The sequence below is a fragment of the Prionailurus viverrinus genome, chromosome C2 (assembly GCF_022837055.1).
Source record: "Prionailurus viverrinus isolate Anna chromosome C2, UM_Priviv_1.0, whole genome shotgun sequence".
NCBI classification, from domain to species: Eukaryota; Metazoa; Chordata; class Mammalia; order Carnivora; family Felidae; genus Prionailurus; species Prionailurus viverrinus.
This window is the reverse complement of record NC_062569.1, coordinates 508458-531139: the sequence shown is the minus strand read 5'-3', so window position 1 is coordinate 531139 and position 22682 is coordinate 508458. Positions and strand designations below refer to the sequence as shown.

Sequence of the window (22682 nt, the reverse complement as noted above, 5' to 3'; positions counted from 1 at the left end):
ATATATTTCTGTATTGATGCAATGTTTAACAAATGGCACTTTTTTTCCAGAAAAGGCACAGATAAACTTTGAAAATGGTTTTGAAAATAAAACTTTGTGTACCTCCTCCAAGGATTGCCTTTCCTTTTGTAATCCTCCAAATTCTAGAATGTTTCAGTATATCTGTTATTTCTATGCTTAAGAACCTGGAAACAGCCATAACTTTTACCTTACTTTCTCATTACTTATGTTAACAGATCATCTAATGAGATTGTTAGAATTAGTTGCACAACCCAAAATGTCAGTTATAGGGTGTCAAAGGGAGGTAAGACTGTACATATTCACAAACGTGAAAATACGTGTGTGTAACAGGTGAGCTTAGTAGAGTACACTTCTCTTTTCTTTAATTTGAAATATGTTCTTTTAAATATGTGAAGATTCACAAAGAGGTACAAAGTTTTTACACACAGGAGGTACTGAAGTGCCCGTTTTAGTCTAAGTATCCCTGGCGAAGCTTCTGCTTATGGGAAATCAGGATTATAAGGGAGAGAATATAAGATGTAATACCTATTCACTCTGGTAATATAGTTTCAACAAACTATGAAAAGCAGAGAGATCAGGAGAGCACGTGGAAAAGTTAGCTGTCTTCAGTAACCATTTTGGTAGTGGTGGGAGCATTCGATTTTAGCTCTGTGAGTATAGTGTGTTATGTAGGAGAGCAACCGTGTAATTATGGGATATTCCAGTCTGTCATCTCCTGTGTCCTTGAGAACCAGTGTTCTCTATATGGAAGAAGAAGAGATAAATTAAGTAAAAATCCTGCAGTCATGACTTTGAAATCCAAGTATTAGTGTGGGCATTTTCTTTTAGCCTCCTAACTCTGTCTGCTGAAGAGGCCTAGAAGAATGACCAACCTGTTAGCAATGTGCACTGCTAGCACCTTGACTATGGTCTTGAAACACTACTTCCTGTTAAAAAAAACCAGGGCTTATTGGAGAAATGGATGATTCAGGGGTTGGATAGGAAATGTACAAGATGAGCCTGGGCTATCTTGTCATGTCAGAAAGCAGGAAAGCTATCAAAGCTACCAAAAACTAATAAGGTTATGTTTCTAAGTACTTGATGAAACTCCCATAGGTCAGAGATGAGAGAATTTTCACAATAATAAAAAAGGTAGCACTAATAGAAATATGCAAATATGTAAGTGATCAGTAAACCCAAGAAAAATGTCACCTCTGAGAGGACAAACTATTTTTAAAAGGCAGTAGACTGAACCAAATAATTTGCCTGCTTTTTGTATATAGGCAGAACCACTAGGTAACCACTAGCAAATGAGGGGAAGTTTCTCTGTAGAGAAGTAGCTACCCAGCTAATATATGACACAATAATAAATTTAGAATGTCATCATTTTGCACTCCCTAATGAACCGATGCATGTGGGCTTTGAGCATCAGGGGCTAATAATATCACAGAAAGAGAGGTGACCAGACTTCATGAGCCTCCTAATGCAAAAACACATTGCCACCTATGAAATTATCTTGGGGGGGGGGGGGAGGAAGGAACCTGGATAGGATCGAGTCTCAGAAAATTCAGAGGACAGAAGAAAATGACAAATCACATTTTGGGAATGCAATCATCAACATCTAGCCTATTGGAAACCTTAACAAATGACTCAATTTCTTCAAATTGTAAAAGGAAAAAGGGAGAAGGGGAAAACGTGAAGATTAAAAGGTGTCAAAGACATTTGTTTTTAAGAAGCAAAGCTTAGCAATTGCATATAAGGATGAACATTAGGGGGGTAAACCTATGAAGAAAAGCAAAGGAGTGGTGACTGTTGACGTCTGGGTGGTCGTTACTTTTAGGGCACAGAGCAGCTACCAAAGTTGTTGGCCAGGGTCTATTTTTTGATCTGGGTAATGACTGCAAGGGCATTTGTTTTACCATATATTTTACATGAGTTTTCTGTTTCTGTTTTACGACAAAAAAGTAATGGAAAAAAGATATTTGTAAACAACAAAGGGTTGGTATCCTTTGTCAGTGGAAAGATCTAGAAAATACTTTTTAAAAAGACAGTCAACAACAAAAACAAAAAAAAGACAGTCAACATAATAAACAAATGAGCAGAAGACTTGAAGAAGCACTTCACAGAGAGAGAAAATCCAAATACTCAACTGCGGGACAAATGCTGAAGGGAAATACAAATTAAAACCTCAATTAAATACTGCTACATACCCACCAGAATATAATTTAAGTGTTGGCAAGGGCGTGCAAGAACTCTAAAGTTGCTGGTGGGAATGTAATTTGGTACAGCTACTTTGGAAAACATTTTGGAATTATCAGAGAAACCTAAAGACTCATATCCAACGAGGGCTGCTGAATGTTTAACAACTATCTCTCTTGGAGGAAAGTCTTGATTTGCAGTATTTGCAAATGACTCAATTTCTTCAAATTGTGAAAGGAAAAAGGGAGAAGGAAAATGTGAAGATTAAAAGGTGTCAAAGACATTTGTTTTTAAGAAGCAATATATGTATTATATATTAAATAACTATATATTAAATATTTATTTACATATATAATATATATTAAATAAATATATAAATATTATATGTATATATATATATATATGCCACATCTTCTTTATCCATTCATTGGTCAATGAACATTTGGGCTCTATCCATAATTTGGCTCTTGTTGATAGTGTTGCTATAAGCATTGGGGTGCATATGCCCCTTTGAATCTGTATTTTTGTATCCTTTGCATAAATACCTAGTAGTGTAATTGCTGGGTCAGAGGGTAGTTCCATTTTTAATTTTTTGAGGAACCTCCATACTGTTTTCCAGAGTGGCTGCACCAGTTTTAATTTGCACCAACAGTGCAACAGGGTTCCCCTTTCTCTACATCCTTGCAAACATCTGTTTTTTCCTGAGTTGTTAATGTTAGCCATTGTGACAGGTGTAAGGTGGTATCTCTTTGTGGTTCTGATTTGTATTTACCTGATGATGAGTGATGTTGAGCATCTTCTCATGTGTCTGTTAGCCATTTGCATGTCTTCTTTGGAGTAGTGTCTGTCCATGTCTTCTGCCCATTTCTTAGCTGGATTATTTATTTTTTGGGTGTGAGTTTGATAAGTTCTTTATAGATTTTGGATCCTAGCCCTTTATCAGATATGCCATTTACAAATATTTTCTCCCATTCTGTAGGCTGCCTTCTAGATTTGTTGGTTGTTTTCTTTGCTGTGCATAAGCTTTTTATCTGGATAAAGTCCCAATAGTTCATTTTTGCTTTTGTTTCCCTTGCTTCCAGCAATATATGTATAAGAAGTTGCCTTGGCCAAGGTCAAAGAGGTTGCTGCCTGTGTTCCCCTCTAGGATTTTAATGGTTTCCTGTCTCACATTTAGGTCTTTCATCCATTTTGAGTTTATTTTTGTCTATGGTGTAAGAAAGTGGTCCAGTTTCATTCATCTGCATGTCACCATCCAGTTTTCCCAGCATCATTTATTGAAGACTGTCTTTTTCCCATGGGATATTCCTTCCTGCTTTGTCAAAGATTAGTTGGCCATACATTTGTGGGTCCATTTCTGGGTTCTCTATTCTGTTCCATTGATCTGAGTGTCTGTTTTTGTGACAGTACCATACTGTCTTGATCATTACAGCTTTGTAATACAGCTTGAAGTCCAGGATTGTGATGCCTCTAGCTTTGGTTTTCTTTTTCAACATTACTTTGGCTATTTGGGGTCTTTTTTTTTGTTCCATACAAATTTTAGAATTGTTTGTTCTTTCTTTGAAAAGTGCTGGTGTTATTTTAGTAGGGATTGCATTGGATATGTAGATTGCTTTGAGTAATATAGACATTTTAACAATATTTGTTCTTCCAATCCATGAATATTGATGTTTCTCCATTTCTTTGTGGATTCTTCAGTTTTTTTCATAAGTTTTCTATAGTTTTCAGCATACAGATCTTTTACCTCTTTGGTTAGGTTGATTCCTAGGTATATCATGGGTTTTGGTGCAATTGTAAATGGGATTGATTCTTTGATTTCTCTTTCTGCTGTTTCATTATTTGTGTATAGAAATGTAACTGATTTCTGTACATTGATTTTATATCCTGGACTTTGCTGAATTCACATATCAGTTCTTGCAGTTTTTTGGTAGAGTCTCTGGGTTTTCCACGTAGAGTATCATGTCATCTGCAAAGAGTGAAAGTTTGACTTCTTCCTTGCTGATTTGGATGCCTTTTATTTCTTTTTGTTGTCTTATTGCTGAGGCTAGGACTTCCAGTACTATGTTGAACAAAGTGGTGAGAGTTGACATCCCTGTCATGTTCTTGACCTTAGGGGGAAAGCTCTCAGTATTATGTGAGGATTATGTGAGCTGTGGGTCTTTATATATATCCTTTATAATGTTGGGGTATGTTCCTTCTATCCCTACTTTCTTGAGGATTTTTATCAAGAAATGATATTGTATCTTGTCAAATGCTTTTTCTGCATCTACTGAGAGGGTCATATGGTTCTTATCCTTTCTTTTATTAATGTGGTATATCATGTTGATTGATTTGCAAATATTGAAGCAGCCCTGCAGCCCAGAAATAAATCCCATGTGATCATGGTGAATAATTACTTTAATATACTGTTGAGTTCTATTTACAAGTATCTTGTTGAGAATTTTTGCATCCATGTTCATCAGGGATATTGGCCTATAATTATCCTTTTTAGTGGGGTCTCTGTCTGGTTTGGGAATCAAGATAATTCTGGCTTCATAGAATGAATTTGGAAGTTTTCCTTCTATTTCTATTTTTTGGGACAGTTTGAGAAGAATAAGTATTAACTCTTCTTTAAATGTCTGGTAGAATTCCCCTGGGAAGCCATCTGGCCCAGGACTCTTGTTTGTTGGGAGATTTTTGATAACTGATTAAATTTCTTTGTTGGTTATGGGTCTTTTCAAATTTTCTATCCTCCTGTTTCAGTTTGGGAGTTTGTATATTTCTAGGAATTTTTCCATTTCTTCCATATTGCCTACTTTATTGGCATATAATTTTTTCATATAATTTTTCATGTTGGTTCTGATCTCTCCTCTTTCATTCATGATTTTATTTATTTTAGGTCCTCTCTCTTTTCTTTTAGGTAAGGGATTTACTACCTAAACTGTCTTAGGGGTTACTAATTTTGTTAATTTTTTCAAAGAACCAGCTCCTAGTTTCATTCATCTGTTCTGTGTTTTTTTTTCCAGTATTTTTGTGCTCTGCTCTAATCTTCATTATTTCTCTTCTTCCACTGGTTTTGGGCATTATTTTCTGTTCTTTTTCCAGATCCTTTAGGTGTAAGGTTAGGTTGTAAGCATAACTTTCAGATGAGCAAAGTTAGTATCTGAAAGGTACCCTAGAGAAATAGAGAAGTCCTACCAGGAAGCAAAAATTCAAAAGCTGGTCATAAGGCCAGGAGCCATGAACAAGAGAGATCTTCTACAAATCATTTCTCTTTGTGAAAATGGGACTATCACTGGCCTACTTCGTGGTCTGGCTGTAAAGATAAAATGTGCTGACACTTTAAGCCCCAGGAAGCATATATCTATGGGAGGCACTATGGTGCAGTGATGAACTTCATGGGCTAAGAATCTGGGTGAATGTGAATGTGGATGTGAATATCCACTTGCTCAAACTCACTGAGGAAGGACACACTCTCTGAGCCTCCATGTCCTGATCTAAGTGTCCTGCAATAGCAACAAGCTCTTTTTTTGTAGGGCTAATAGGGGGATATTAAACATCATGTCCCTCATAGATCACAATCAAACTGCGGTTATTTTTTTCACAGTTTTCATAAAGGTCTATTTTATTATTGGTGGGTAGAACATTTAACAGTTAAGTACAGTAAAACCTTGGTTTGTGAACATAATTCATTCCAGAAAGATGCTTGTAATCCAAAGCACTTGTATATTAAAGCGAATTTCCCCATAAGAAATAATGGAGGACAGAAGCATTTCCACGGGCCCACAGAGACAGTTTGGTGGGACAGAAGTGTGTGCTTGCCAACTGGGAGAGATAAAATGGGTGGCATAGTCACGGAGGGGAGAACCCTTTTGGTGGAGAGACAAAAGGAAGAGAAAGAGGCTGTAGAAGTGTGAGATTATATTTGGACAAGAGAAAAACCTCTCTGGTCCATGGACCAGGGAAGGGAAAAAAGCAGAGACAGTCAGTCTTTAATTTGCAAACAGCCTTAGGAGTGACATACAGGGTTGCATGACTTTCTCCAGACCAGGATGGGAGCTGGCTGCCAGTGTGGTGTGTGCCTGGCTCAGGTGGGGAGGGGGAGCCCCAGGCTCAGAGGAGTTTTGGGAGAGCAACTGCCTTCCTCAAGTGCTGTGGGAAGAAGGTATACTGCCTTTCCAAGGACAAAAGACCCTGCAGGTACCAGCCAGAGGCCCTTTGTCAGCTGGGCAGAGTGGTGCTACCCCAGATATGGACACATGGAGAGAGATCCCTTAGGACATCAGGTTTTGAATACCAGACAAGTGCCTGGGAGGCACAGGAGACTGTGGAGTGGGATGAACTGGCCCTCTGGTGACCATGTGCACTGTGAGGACTGCCTGAACAGTGTGGTTTGGGACACCCAGTCAGAGGAGGAGAGACTGGGGGATCACCATTTTTCTCCCCTTCACCAACACAGTGGGGCTTTAGGGAACAAGAGATGTGACCATTTACACCAAACCCTGCCCCTCTGTGCCTGGCAACTGCCTATCTACAGAGTGAGACTGACATTGACCAAACCAGAGGGCCCCTCCTCCAGACCAGCACAGCCACCAGTTCCAAGTCACCATCATACAATGGCATTTTTAATATATTATTTTTATACCTCTTCTATATCTCCTTCTTCTTTATTTTCTTCTCTCTCTCTGGATTAAGCTGTATAGTTTCTCTGAAACTACCTGGTCATTCCCTGCCCGCCTCCCCATCACTTCTCTTTCCTATGGGATAAGGCTCCTTCCACGACCACTCCCCTTTCTTAAAATTTTCCAGGGTTATTTCAATGAACAAATCAAAGCACATCAGCTGGAAGGTCCAAACCACCACTATGAGTAGGAAGATAAAGGAACCAGAGTCACAACAGAGACCATGAAACTCACTCCAAAAATACCTCCTTAAGGGCCAGGCTCTGCACAGTGTATGACCACTTTTTAATATAGTAGTACTCACAGGTTCAGGACACATAATAAACTATTAAAACATGTAAAAGACAAAAAACTAACCAAAATGACAGAACAGAAGAATTCTTTTCAAAAGAAATTCCAGGAAGAAATGACAGCCAGAGAATTGCTCAAAACAGGTATAAATAATATATCTGAACAAGAATTTAGGATAATATCATAAGACTAATAGCTGGGCTTGAAAAAAAGCATAGAAGACAGCAGAGAATCTATAGTTACAGAGATCAAGGACCTAAGAAATAGTCATGATGCATTAAGAGATGTTGTAAATGAGATGCAAAATAAACTAGATGCAATGACAGCAAGGTTGGAAGAAGCAGAGAGGAGAATAAGTGAAATAGAAGATAAAATTATGGGAAATGATGAAGCTGAAAAAAAGACAGAGAGGAAAATACTAGACTATGAGGGGAGAATTAGAGTCCTAAGTGATTCAATTAAACATAATAATATCTGTATCATAGGAGTTCCAGAAGAAGAAGAGAGAGAAAGGGGCAGAAGGTTTATTTGAACAAATTACAGCTGAGAACTTCCCTAATTGGGGAAGGAAGCAGACATCTAAGTCCAGAAGGCACAGAGAACTCCCTTCAGAATCAACAAGAACAGATCTTCACCATGGCATATCATAGTGAAACTGGAAAAATACAAAGATAAAGAGAGAATTCTGAAAGCAACTAGGGACAAATGGGCCTTAATCTACAAGGGCAGACACACAAGGGTAGTAGCAGACCTGTCCACAGAAACTGGGCAGGCCAGAAGGGAGTGGCAGGAAATATTCAATGTGCTGAATAGGAAAAATATGCAGCCAAGAATCCTTTGTCCAGCAAGACTGTCATTCAGAATAGAAGGAGAGATAAAGGCTTTCCCAGACAAACAAAAACTGAAGGAGTTCATGACCACTAAACCAGCCCTGCAGGAGATCCTAAGGGGGACTCTGTGAGTGGAATGCTACAAAGACTACAAAGGACCAAAGACACCACTACAAGTACAAAACCTACAGATAGCACAATGACACTAAATCCATATCTTTCAATCACTCTGAATATAAATGGATTAAATGCCCCAATCAAAAGACATAGAGTATCAGAATGGATAAAAAAAACAAGATCTATCCATATGCTGTCTACAAGAGACTCATCTTAGACCTGAGAACACCTTCAGACGGAAAGTGAGAAGATGGAGAACCATCTATCATGCTTCTGGAAGTCAAAAGAAAGCTGGAGTAGCCATACTTATATCAGACAAACTAGATTTTAAACTAAAGACTGTAACAAGAGATGAAGAACGGCATTATATCATAATTATGGGGTCTATGCATCAAGAAGAGCTAACAATTATAAATGTTTATGCCCCCAACTTGAAAATACCTAAACATATATATCAATTAATCACAAACATAAGCAATCTTATTGATAAAAATATGGTAATTGTTGGTGACTTTAATACTCCACTTACAACAATGGACAGATCATCTATATATGATGGCCTTGTATGATACAAGGACCAGATGGACTTGACAGATATATTCAAAACTTTTCAACCAAAAGCAGCAGAATACACATTCTTCTCAAGTGCACAGGGAACATTCTGCAAAATAGATCACATACTGTGTCACAAAACAGCCCTGAATAAATATAAAAGAATTGAGATCATACCATGCATATTTTCAGATAGCAATGCTATGAAACTTGAAATCAACCAGAAGAAAAAGTTTGGAAAACCTCTAAATGCATGGAAGTTAAAGAATATCTACTAAAGAATGACTGGGTCAACCAGGCAATTAAGGAAGAAATTTTAAAACATATGGAAGCAAATGAAAATGAAGACACGACAGTCCAAACCCTTTGGGATGCACCAAGGCAGTCTTAAGAGGAAAATACATTGCAATCCAGGCCTATCTCAAGAAACAAGAAAAATCCTGAAGACAAAACCTAACCTCACACTTAAAGGAACTAGAAGCAGAACAGAAGAAGAGCTATCTAACAGAAGAAGAGAAATAATAAAGATTAAAGCAGAAATAAACAATATAGAATTAAAAAACAGTAGAACAAATCAATGAACCTAAGAGCTGGTTTTTTGAAAGAACGAAATAAAATTGATAACCCCCTAGCCAGATTTCCCAAAAAGAAAAGAGAGAGAACCCAAATAGGTAACATCACAAATGAAAGAGGGGAGATTGCAACCAACACCATAGAAATACAGACAATTATTACAGAATACTATGAAAAATTATATGCCAAAAAATTGGACAACCTGGAAGAAATGGGGAAATTCCTAGACACCCACACAATACCAAAACTCAAACAGGAAGAAATAGAAAATTTGAACAGACCCTTAACCGGCAAAGAAATTGAATCAGTTATCAAAAATCTCCCAAAAAAGAAGAGTCCTGGGCCAGATGGCTTCCCAGGGGAATTCTACCAGACATTTAAAGAAGAATTAATACCTATCTTCTCAAGCTGTTCCAAAAAATAAAAATGGAAGGAAGGCTTCCCCACTCACTCTATGAATCCAGCATTACCTTGATTCCTAAACCAGACAGAGACAGCACTAAAAAGGAGAATTACAGGCCAATATCCCTGAAGAACATGGATACAAAAATTCTCAACAAGATACTAGCCAACCGGATCCAACAATACACTAAAGAAATTATTCACCATGACCAAGTGGGATTTATTCCTGAGCTGCAGGGCTGGTTCAATATTTGCAAATCAATCAATGTGATAGATACATCACATTAATAGAAGAAAAGATAAGAACCATATGATCCTCTCAATAGACACAGAAAAACTTTCGACAAAATACAGCATCTTTCTTAATAAAAACCTTCAAGAAAGCTGGGATAGAAGAAACATACCTTAACTTTATAAAAGCCATATATGAAAGGCCCACAGCTAATATCATCCTCAGTGGGGAAAAACTAAGAGATTTCTCCTAAGTTCAGGAACATGACAGGGATGTTCACTCTCACCACTTTGTTCAACATAGTACTGGAAGTCCTAGCCTCAGTAATCAGAAAACAAAATGAAAGAAAAGGCATCTAAATTGGTGAAGAAAAAGTCAAACTTTCACTTTTTGCAGATGACATGATACTCTACATAGAAACCCCAAAAGACTCCACCCAAAAACTGCTAGAACTGATATGTGAATTCAGCAAAGTTGCAGGATATAAAACCGATTTTATATAGAAAACGGTTGCATTTCTATACACTGATAATGAAACTGCAGAAAGAGAAATCAAACAATCAATTCCATTTTCAAGTGCACCAAGAACCATAAAATACCTAGGAATAAACCTAACCTAAGAGGTAAAAGATGTGTATGCTGAAAACTATAGAAAACTTATGAAAAAAAATGGAGAAGACACAAAGAAATGGAAAAACATTCCATGCTCATGGACTGGAAGAACAAATATTGTTTAAAATGTCGATACTACCCAAAGCAATGTACACATTCAATGTAATGTCAATCCAAATTGCACTGGCATTCTTCTCAGAGCTAGACAAACAATCCTAAAATTTATATGGAACCACAAAAGACCCTGAATAGCCAAAGTAATGTTGAAAAAGAAAACCAGAGAAAAAGAAAAACCAAAGAAAATCACAATCTTAGACGTTAGCCTCTACTACAATGGTGTAATCATCAAGACAGTATGGTAGTGGCACAAAAAAATCCACTAAGATCAATGGAACAGAATAAAGAACCCAGAAATAGACCCAGAAATGTATGGCCAACTAATCTTTGACAAAGCAGGAAAGAATATCCAATGGAAAAAAGACAGTCTCTTTAGCATAGGATGTTGGGAGAACTGGACAGCAACATGCAGAAGAATGAAACTCGACCACTTTCTTACACCATACACAAAAATAAACTCAAAATGGATGAAAGACCTAAATGTGAGACAGGAAACCATCCAAATCCTAGAGGAGAAAACAGGCAGCAATCTGTTTGACTTCAGCCACAGCAACTTCTTACTTGACACGACTCTGAAGGCAAGGGAAATAAAAGCAAAAATGAACTATTGGGATTTCATCAAGATAAAAAGCTTCTGCACAGCAAAGGAAACAATAAATAAAACTAAAAGGCAGCCAATGGAATGGGAGAAGACTAACGACATATCTGATCAAGGGTTAGTATCCAAAGTCTATAAAGAACTTGCCAAACTCAACACCCAAAAAACAAATAATCCAGTAAAGAAATGGGCAGAAGACATGAATAGATACTTTTCCAAAGAAGACATCCAGATGGCCAACAGACACATGAAAAGATTTTCAACATCACTCATCATCAGGGAAATACAAATCAAAGCCACACTGCGATACCACCTCACACTGGTCAGAGTGGCTAAAATGAACAACTCAGGAAACAACAGACGTTAGCGAGGAAGTGGAGAAATGGGCATCCTCCTGGGCTGTTGGTGGGAATGGAAACTGGTGCAGCCACTCTGGAAAACAGTATGGAGTTTCCTCAAAAAATTAAAAATAGAACTACCCTACTCAGCAATAGCATGTCTAGGAATTTATTCAAAGGACACAGGAGTCCTGATTCATAGGGCCACATATACCCCAATATTTATAGCAGTGCTATCAATGATAGCCAAATTATGGAAAAAGCCCAAATGTCCATCAATTGATGAATGGATAAAGAAACAGTGGTGTGTGTGTGTGTGTGTGTGTGTGTGTGTGTGTGTGTAATGGAATACTACTTGGCAATGAGAAAGAATGAAATCTTGACATTTGCAACAACATGGATGGAACGGGAGAGTATTATGCTAAGGAAATAATTCATTCAGAGAAAGACAGATATCATATGTTCTCACTCATATGTGGAATTTGAGAAACTTAACAGAAGACCATGGTGGAAAGGAAGGGAAAAATAAATAGTTTCAAACAGAGAGGGAGGCAAACCATAAGAGACTCTTAAAAACAGAACAAACTGAGCTTTGGAAGGGGACGGGGGGATGGGAAAATGGGTGGTGGTCATTGAAGAGAACACTTGTTGGGTTGAGCGCTGGGTGTTGTATGTAAGTAATGAACCATGGGAATCTATTCCTGAAGCCAAGAGAACACTGCATACCCTGTATGTTAGCCAACTTGACAATAAATTATATTAAAAAAAAAGAAACAATGGAAACTCAGATGATTTGTTCCAAACTCGAAATTAATCATATGAAAATGATCACAATACTATAATATAATACAAAATAATTAAGAAAATGTAAAATATAAAGAAAAATAAATTAACCTGCAATTACCTTTGAAAACCTTCATGACTGGTATGAGGGATACAAGAGAGAGGAGCGTTATTGTATAGGAAGACTTGCACTGTCACTAACAGGATCACTGCTATCTATTGGCTCAATGGAATCTTCTTGTGCAACTTTAACAAGGAACCTATCCAATGATCTAGAATGAATCAAAGCATTCCTAAGCTTATTCTTGTATGGAAAAGAAAAGGACTGTCCATAGGTGCCTTGAAGTGACAAAAAATACACTAGTGCCAGTTGTGGACACCTTCCGATGTTCTGAAAATTCACTGATTTCTGCCAAACACCATGGCCTGAGACCAAGCATACAGGCACGGGAGCCAATCACCCACAATCCCAGAGAGAGCGGGGGGACCATCGGCTAATTGTGATCATGTGACATTTAGCATCACGTACCACTCGTATTGCAAGATATCGCTCATTTATCAAGTTAAAATTTATTAGAAATGTTTGCTCATCTTGCAGAACACTCATAGGACAAGTTACTCACAATCCAAGGTTTTGCTGTACATTTAAATAATGTGTAGGTGACTGCATGACTACAGCATTGGTAACTAGATGATAACCAATTCAGTTAGAAACCAACTAACAACTGTCTAAATATTTAAAATACAGCTCTTGTTTAGATCATCCGTTGTTTTGATCACCTTCAAAATTGCTGGTCAATTTGGAAATATATTAAGGCCAAATCTTCTGATATCCATTCCCAGTGGTTTCTTTCAGCTGTATAAAGCCTCCAATTCCAGGGCAAGGCCAGGTTTGTGGCCTCCAGCATGAATGCTCTTCTCATCTACCAGAGCAGACAGGCCTGAGTCTGGGTGTAGTCCATTGCAATTAAACTAGAGTTGTTGACTTTTGCAGAGATAGAAACAGTGAGATCCAACTGATATTTGGCTGCAATGCCAAAGTGAGTGCAGTCAGTACCTCACGTCCAAGCAAGGTTTACTGAAGTGTCAAGATCTTCACATACTTTCTGATTAATTGATATTCCAAATTCTGTCCTATCATTGACATTAATGTGTAGATGGAAATCCCCAGTCCTGCAGCCCACTGCAAAGTTAATTTTTGTCAGCTTTGATCTGACACTGTCAAAGGTCATCTGGTACCCAGCAAGCCAGCTCTTATAACCAAAGACAGCTGAACCATGACTTGCACATCCAGCAAGATCAAATTCAACATCACAACCAAGGTTTACACACTCCCTCTTATAAGAAGACTTGATTTTACCACTATTCTTACCCATGTTTGATGAAAATGTAATATCAAATGTTAGTTTCAAACCTTGACAAATCCAGTCTTCAATTGTGATTTCTATTCCCACACTGTTGCCAGTGTTCCATTTTTCTGTGAAAAATTTCACAGCATTTATATTTGGTCTCCACAGTTCCAGTAACTTTCCCAGTGTCTGTATTAGATGTTGAGAACTCCACACCACTGCATGACTTTGTTTTCACGTCCAGTTTCATCAACCCAAAACCAAATCCTCTGTTGAAAATATTTCTAGCAGCTTTGCCAAGGTCAGCTGATGATGGAGGAATACACGTTGGCTGCATCCGTAGGTCACCATGGCAAGGCCACAGATCTGGTGGTCTCCTGAGGGGGGCTGCTGCTGTTCCACTCACAGCTAAGGCCACTGGGCTCACTCAGAGTCAGGCTGCAGCTATTGCAGCTGGAGGCAGATATGTAGGACTCAAATTGTGGTTATTTTATAACAAATGCATAATTTGTACATTGAGCAAGCATTACAGAGGTGTGGAACCAAAATGAAACTTCATGTTTGTCTTTCTCTGATCCTCTAAACTTTCTGCAGTGAGGAATAGTATTCTCCAGAGCCTGGATGAAGACTTGGGCAGACTGAAAATTCTGGTTACTCACAGATAGTCCTATGTTGCTTTTAGCCATAGATAGTCTCAAATAGAGAAATTAAAATGTCTAGTGTCATGTGATGGTCAAACTCTAACTTTGATTGTCAGTTGGAATGGCATTAGGTTATCTCCCCTCTAAGTTCATTCCTGCTTCCAGATGGAAGTTTCCAGTAGGAAAAAGGGATCATCCTTCTCCTTGCCCCTCTTTCTAAGCTCAATGCTTTTCCTGGCCTCCTTTGTCTCCCCCCTTACTAGTAGTTTCAGAGAGAAGCTAGGCCTGAGATGGGATGGGTTGCGGTCAAAACCATCTCTCATGACTTCCTCAGAGACTCCTCTTATCCCTCAATCTGAGAAGGTGCATCTATATTCCAGATGGTCCTTGAAATTCTATCTTTAGCCCCTAAAGATAGATCACCTAGCATTCTCCTCTTAAGGTCACCTCATACTACCAGCCGGTCCCACTGGCCAGGACCTTGTGTCAGCTTCTCCTGCATGGTCCACATCTGGTGTATGGTGGATGCTGTCAGGTCTCTTGCCTTGACTAGTTCTAGGAGTGCAGATCCTCTCAACCTGGCCAGCCTGCTGGCTTCACTACCAAGATGGAAAGCCTGTTCTTACCCACTACAGATTTCCTTTGGTAGAAGGGAGTCAGACCCCATCCATGGTTCATTTTAGCTTTGTGAAGAATAGGTGTAGCCATGCACTGAAGAAAAAGTTCTCAGACACTGAGACTGAGTGGACATGCAGGGCTGTCTCTGCCAGGGAAATAGTAGCCACAGAAAACTGCACATAGTCTTTATTTCATGTTCACCAGGTGTAAACACCAAAGAATGTTAAAGCATGGGAGGAAAACACAAAGAGCCTCCAGACATAGACCAAACACACATCTGGTGTTTACGTGAAAGCATGCAGGGAAGATGGGCAGTTTCAAGAACTACTAGGTAATTACAGTGGGTCTGCTCCCTGACTGGCTCCTGGGAGATCATGGGGCTCTGGATCTCATAGTGCTATCGCGTTTGACAGCCTTGAGACCAGAACATTGCTGATGTTTCAGCAATTACCCCATTTACTTTCCTGGGGCTTACAATACATTCTCTAGAAATAACTCCACAAATGGGTCAGGTTCCAGATCTGGGTCTCCCAACTGGATGGAATCCTGGTCAAATTTCCAACTGGTTTCTTGGAAGCCACGCTTGCTGGGCTTATGTCAAAAAATATCTCCTTCTAATGGAGGGAAAGGGACAGGATTCAGCAAAGCACCAGCTCTCACCAAACACATCCTTTCACCAAGATCCACACTAATGTAATTGCAAGGGTCTCTAAATGTGGAAGATGGAGTGCCAGAATGATTGATGTGAAAAGACTTGACCAGGCATTTCTGACCTTGAAGGTGGGAGAGGCCACAAGCAAGGAATGCAGGCAGCCTCTGGATGAGGCAATAAAATAGATTCTCTCCTAGAGCCTTTAGATAGGAACTCAGTCTTGCCTGACACCCTGATTTTAGCCAGTAAGACCCATTTCTGGCTTTTGACCTCCAGAACTGCAAGACAAATTTGTGTTGTCCTAAGCCACTAAATTTGTGGTAATTTGTGACAGCAGCAATAGAAACTAGTACAAAGAAAGAATGGAGACAAAACCAGGAGATTCCAACAGAACATCAGTGCCAAGGGCAAATAAACATGTAGACTTTGGAGGTGTCAAGCCTATAGAACTTGAGAATATCACTTAAGTGCTATGTGCTTGAGTTTCCTCATCTGTAAAATAGGCTAGTAGCAATGTTATTTAGAAGAGTTCCTTGTAGATTCATCTATTAACATTATTAGTACAGGATGATATAGAAGCAACTATGATGATCCCTTACCTGGACTGTATCCTGATATGAAAATCACTGAAGAAAGGTGAAGACTCCCTAGTTATCCCTCAGACTCTGCATGTCCCAACTCTGACCCCATTCCCAATCTGCTACGCCCTCTAAAATAAATGGTCCATCAAGAAGATCCTCCATATCAGTCTGAACATTCCCATCACTTTCCTGCTGTAACAGAAATCTGCCTGTACCACAGGACATTTTTGCTGTACCCTCCTTAATTGTGGCTAAGGAAAATTTGAGTTGGGGATATAGTTAGTTTGGGATTTGTGGGATATAATGATGAAGATCCCTGCACTCCAATGTATAGTTAAGTAACTGCTTCTCTGCTGAACTATGAATGATTTCTTCTGCTGTGCACTGAACCCAGTGTGGGGGCCTATGGACCAGACTTTGTATCAGGATATGAAAGTGGTCTGCAACTCCCACCACAGAAGTAAATGGGCGGTGGAGGAAAAATAAGATTTAGAATAAACAGGGTCCAAAGTTTATTACAAACAGAGGACTGAGTTCTCATCAGTGATCAGTTAAAATGGAAGATCTTTCTTGTTTAATACACAAGGTAATGCAGCATATGTAATTATAAATTCTTTAGACATTCATTTCTCTCTTTTTTGATGTGTAGAAATAAATTAAGACCAACCAAATGAGAATAAGCAAAGTATATTTATTCAGAGCTTGCTATAACAATGAAGTCAACTACCATCACTCTGCCTTTGGCAGAGGCCCAAAGGCAAGCAGAGGAGTGGAAAAGTTTTCTAGTGGAAAAAAAGGAAAGCTTCACGTGTGCCCTGACTGGAGGCTGTTGGCATAAAAAAGCTGACGGTGGGCTAACTAGGAGTACCGTGTCCTATATGATTAGTTAAGGGTCAAATTTGGCTTTCTCTGATTGATCCTATGTTGGAAGCAAAAATTAAGAAAGCTGTCAGATTTTATTCAAATTCTGGTCATTTGGGATCAATTGGTACAGAGGTTGTTGTTTGGCTTCCTGGATCAGTTGTTAGAGATAATGCTCTGAATTCCTACAAGTCTGAGTTACAGATAGTAAGCTAGCTTCCTGAGCTACTTACTGTAGATAATGTTTTGGTTTCCTGGGCTGGTTGCTGGAGATTGTGGGTCAGAGTTCTATTTTTATATATCACCATTTTTATATATCATTGTGAATGTGTATATTCATCCTCTCAAATGCTAATCACATGAGGTAAAATTTATCAGGATTCCTGTGTGTTCTGGGCACAAACCTGTAGCAAAGTATTGCTTTGTAACAGAAAGTATGGCAGTATAAAGACACATGTTTATATTTCCAAACTACCACTTATGAACAAATTTCAGTTGACTATCCTGGAAGAAAGACCAGATTGTTTATTCTCTCCATAGAAAAATATTACAAAACTATTATCAAGTGAAGATGTAATCAAAGAGTATGTAGCCAAAAAAGTTAAGAGAAAAGTTGTAATAATATAGACATATACAACATATAACAGTACAGAAATTATACACATGATAATGATGTTATGTAACTTTTATGGATTTTGTGATGCTTGTGTTGTCAGTTTGTTTTAAACCTATAATCTCATTTGAAATTAAAACTTCATTTGAGTGTCTGAGAAGGAAACCAATTTTCAAAGAACTAAGGAGAAAGGGTGTGAATAATTGGACCCAGACGCATCTGGCAGGTAAAAAGAAGAAAGGTATGGGAAAGCTTCGTTAGCACAGCCATAAAATGTTGAGATCATCAGTGAAAGAGTTAGCCTTGACAAATAGAGGGATGCTCTTTCTGTGCAGCAGTAGAAAAAAAAAATGAGAGAATAAATATACAAACAATGGCCAGATGATCTATAGAAATAAAAGTCTGACTCCCCAATCTACAGCAACCTGCCCAAGAAATTAATCACCTTATGTACAATAAATGGCCCAGAAAGCCAGTCTGCTATCAGTTAGACTTGTAAGAAGTCAGATTGCTATCTCTAATAACAATCCAGGAAGTTAATTACCTCTGTAACAATCAAACCGAAGTGGCTAATACTTGATTAATAACTGACAGCTTCCCTAATTTTTGTCCCTGTTTCCAGCTTAGGACAAATCAGAGAAAGCCAAATATGCATCCCTAACCTATCATATTGATAGCCCACGTGTAATTTCCCCAGGCCAATAGCCTCTAACCAGGGCATGCCTGAAGCTTTTCACTTGTTTTAACTAACAAGCTTTCCCCCTGCTCTGCTTGCTTTTGAGTGTCTGCAATGGTAACTGACACCCAAGTAGACTTTGCTTTTCTCATTTGGTTTTGTCTTTGTTTATTTCCTTCAAGAGAGGGAACAGGTAAATACAGAGATTTACTGATACAGAGGGAACTGGAATCTCAGAATGACTAAGAACACCCCAGAAAAGGAGACAGTTTCACCTGTGGAGCCGAGAGTGTAGAACTGAAGGCTTGAGAAGATGGAGAAGGTTTGCAGAGGGTGATGTGGAGAACAGAGTAGGGTATTAATAATAAGAAAGGGATATGGTGTGATGATTTTTGAGCAGCCAGATGGTGGGGTTGCAAATATCCTGTAAACTGAAATGTATAACTTTAGAGTAAAACTGCAACTTTGACAGGGGCCAGACAGGAAGCATAAACAAACAAAATTGTCTGAGGACAGTAGGGAATAGTGGAGACTGTGGCAAACTGCAGAGCACTGTCCTACCTGAAGGGGGAGCAGCTATTCAACTCCCCTTGTGAAGTCCAGATTTGTTTTTTATCTGACAGTGGTCAGGGGAAGGTCTCTCTTTGTAGCAACATTTGAGCAGAAGCCTGAAGGAAATTAGGGAATGGAGCATATAGATTCTGGTGGGAAGGAACATTCCAGGCAGGGGGACAGCAAATGCAAAAGACATAAGGAGAGATCATACTTAGCATGTTCAAGTGGCAAGTGAGAAGGCCAGTGGCCTGGAGCACCATAAGGAGGAAAGTGATAGATAGAATACTAGCACAAAAGGATACTGGGGACATGATTATACTTTGCCAAGACCTTGGATTTTATTTTAAATCGAATGGGTAGCCTTTGGAGGGTTTCTGGGCAGAGACAACTTGATTTTAATGAAGTAACTTGACTATTAGGTGGGCAAAGTTAGAAATAGGGAAATCAGTTACAAGGCTTTTACAATAGTCCAGGCAAGAAAGGATGGTGGTGGCCTGACTAGGGGACAGAAGTGGTGGACATGATAAGAAATGGTGAGATTTTGGATTTAATTTTCAGGTAGAGCAGTTTGCTGATGGATTAGATGGGGGTGGAAGAGCAGACCAGTGAGAAAGAGGATTCCAGAATGAGTCTAAGGTTTTTGACCTGGAATTACGGAGTTATTGCTAACTAAGCTGAGAACACTATGGGAGAAGAAACTATGGAAAGATCAAGCGTTATCTTGGGGATATGTAAATTTAAAAATGTCAACTAGAGGGGCACCTGGGTGGCTTAGTCAGTTAAACCTCTGACTTCGGCTCAGGTCATGATCTCACGGTCCATGAGTTCAATTCTCTGTGCTAACAGCTCAGGGCCTGGAGCCTGCTTCTGATTGTGTGTCTCCCTCTCTCTCTCTCTCTCTCTCTCTCTGCCCCTTCCCCACTCATTCTCTCTCTCTCTCTTTTTTTCTCTCTCAAAAACGAGTGAATGTTAAAAAAAAATTTTTTTTTTAATGTCAACTATATATGGTCTTAGCTTGAGCAGAGTCCAAGGCCTATGTGTAAGTAGTTTATTTAGGAGGTACAAGGGCCGGCAATAAGAAAAGGGAGAGTGTGACCAGGAAGGAAGAAAGGCCAATAGAAAGTTGTGTTATCAAGGTTGCTGCCATGTACAGTGAAAACTCAAATCTTCAAAAGTACCAAAAAGAATATGCAAAATGCCTCCAGGACTGTCTGTCTGAAGGGTAAGGGGCAGGAGCACTTATTTACCAGCTCCCCACCCGTAGTTTCTCCAGGCCTGCTAACACCACTGCACCTTCTAATTGCCCATGCCCTTAAAAAAGCCAGCTGTCTGCCCTGGGGCATTGAGGGAAATCCCTGGTGCAGAAAAGGAAAATTCTTGCTGAATTCTTTCTGCTAAGTGAGTCAAAGCCTGAAAGAACTGTTTATTGCAGCCACTTGAATCAGAAGCATGGGCGAAGGACTACAAAGCAGGACATGGTGCTAGAGGTAAAAATTTGGAAGTCATCAATGTATATGTAAACATACATAATGTCCTCTTGAGCTGGAAAGTGACTAAATAGAAGGAAATTTCCCCTGTCACACTTCAAATAAAACCATTTAAGCAACCATCCATTCTACCCATTCTTACCCTGGTAAGTTTGACTTTGACACAGTAGCCACTGGCATAGCTCCCTTCTGTCTGAGGTTATCTCATATTGGATAGTGAAATAGGGATTCCCTCCTCCACAAACCAGATAATAGACTGCAGTGATGGCCCTAATTCAAACGGAAATTTCTACAGGCATAAATATAGGATCCCTTACAGAGATGCTAGAGTGTGGACACCTGCACCATAGTCATTCCTGCAACTGGTGTGCAGCCATGTACAGCCATATACAAAGAATAAATGTGTGCTTGCTTCAGTCTCTCACTCAGACCAGAAGTGCTTGTCTCCTGAAGAAACCTTACTTGGAAGTGCAGGCAACTAAGCAGCAATCAGAAGAAACACTTAGGAAATGATTGATTCACAGCACTTTTAAATTACTTAAAGCACTGAAGAGCTTAGACTAGACAGTTTCTAAGGTCCTATTCCCCTCACAGATTTCCATTGTGTTCTATTTTGGACTTGTTACATTGAGTAATTGAGTTCTTCTGCCTCAATAGCACAATCAAAGACTTTTATGATCAAAGAGCATGAGTTCCTGGAGCCAGAGGAAAGAGTCGTGGCTCATCCGTGGCTGCTCCGGATCTGAAGCCCTCTAGTGGGGAGAGTTAATTGAGGTTCCCAAATCTGGACTTTAATATCTGAAGTAAAATATTTGGCCTTTGATTTTTTTTCTAGAGGTAAAATAGGATCATCAACTAAAAGAAACACATTTAAAGGTTCCAATATGTTGTTATTTGCTGAACATCAGATTATATAATATTCCTGGACAGAAGATTTACAATCTAAACTTGAGTAAGAAGCTAACCCTGGAGAAAGTATTGAAAATACTTAGGAGAAAGAAAGGTGATTATGTCTTGGGGAATCACCACATTTATTCTTTTGTTATTCATTTTTAGATGGTGAAAGAATGTCTCCTGACACTGTGTCAGGACAGAAGTTTTTCCTTTCATCCCCTTTGCTCCTTTCATCCTCATCCTTAGTTACTGGGGAGTGTGTGGTGGGGAGGGGTGTCTCTTACAAGAAAAAAAAGAAATTAAGTATTTTAAAGAGAGGAATATAATGCAGGAGATAGGCTAACTGCACAGAGAAAACAAATAGGGTTTCATGTTCCCAGAGATTCATAACAGAAAGCCACACCACCCCTTGAAGCAAAGGGACATCAAGGTACCTGGTGGAAGCTGCACCACAGTAAGCCTGACCAGCAAGAGATGGAGTCTCAAAGAAGATGCAGCTGGTGTCTGATAGGCAGCCTAAGGTAGAGAAAATATCCCTTCTCCATTCTCCTACCAGTGTCCTCCATTGGCCAAATCTCACCCAAAGCCAACTGACCCAGGAGTGTGGAAAACACCCCTATGATTCAGAACAGGGCAGAGGAAGGGTGTGGAATTACTCTGAGTACAAACTGGCCAGTGACTGGTATGATACAGAGTAAAATAATACTTTCAAAGCTGATAAATATTAGTAATAGAGACGTCTTGTAGTCTTCTGGATGTTTGTAGAAGTAGACCATGGATCTGTAGGGCTGGCTTCATGGGCACATGGGCTGTGTAGTTCCACAGGGCCAACAAATTATGTAGCCAGTTCTGTGCATTAATAACCTACAGCTGTAGTTATGGCTCTGCTGTCATCCTTCAAGGATAGAGCTAGGACCTACCACACACAAAGGACACTGGAGAAGCAGTGACTCTGAAGTTGACTTTGAGGGCTGAACAGTAGTGTCAGTCAGGATCCAGGGGCAAGGGGAAGGGGTTAATAGAAAAGGGTAGGGGACTAGAAGAGAAAGGACCCCAGACTCTCACAGAGGGCTGATTCTGTGTGGACTGAGATATAAGCCAATAGGTATGGGTATATATTGTAATCTATCTTCTGAACTCCCAAGTGTGTGAGATCTGCCACTAAGAATATTGAATCTTTTTTGGTAAACAACTGTGCCTGTCCTTTCCAGAAATTACCAAGCACAATGAAAGGATTATGATAATCATTTCACAGAAGAGAACAAGAGATCCATGAAAACTTGTATAAACACACCTAATCTCCTAGGGTTTTCTGTGAAAGCAGTTTGGTATGGGGAATTTAAAATCTGTAATAAAGATTAGAAATTTCTTATTCAGAACACTCAATTGCTTGACTTTGCAATTTCCTATGCTACTAAACTCTTCCCATTCTTTTTTTATGCATTGCTTA

General features: G+C 39.2%; 1 pseudogene; it reads right to left on the bottom strand.

The window, feature by feature from the left end:
- Positions 1–13157: 13157 nt before the first annotated feature.
- Positions 13158–13991, bottom strand: LOC125175079 (voltage-dependent anion-selective channel protein 2-like; annotated as a pseudogene).
- Positions 13992–22682: the final 8691 nt, after the last annotated feature.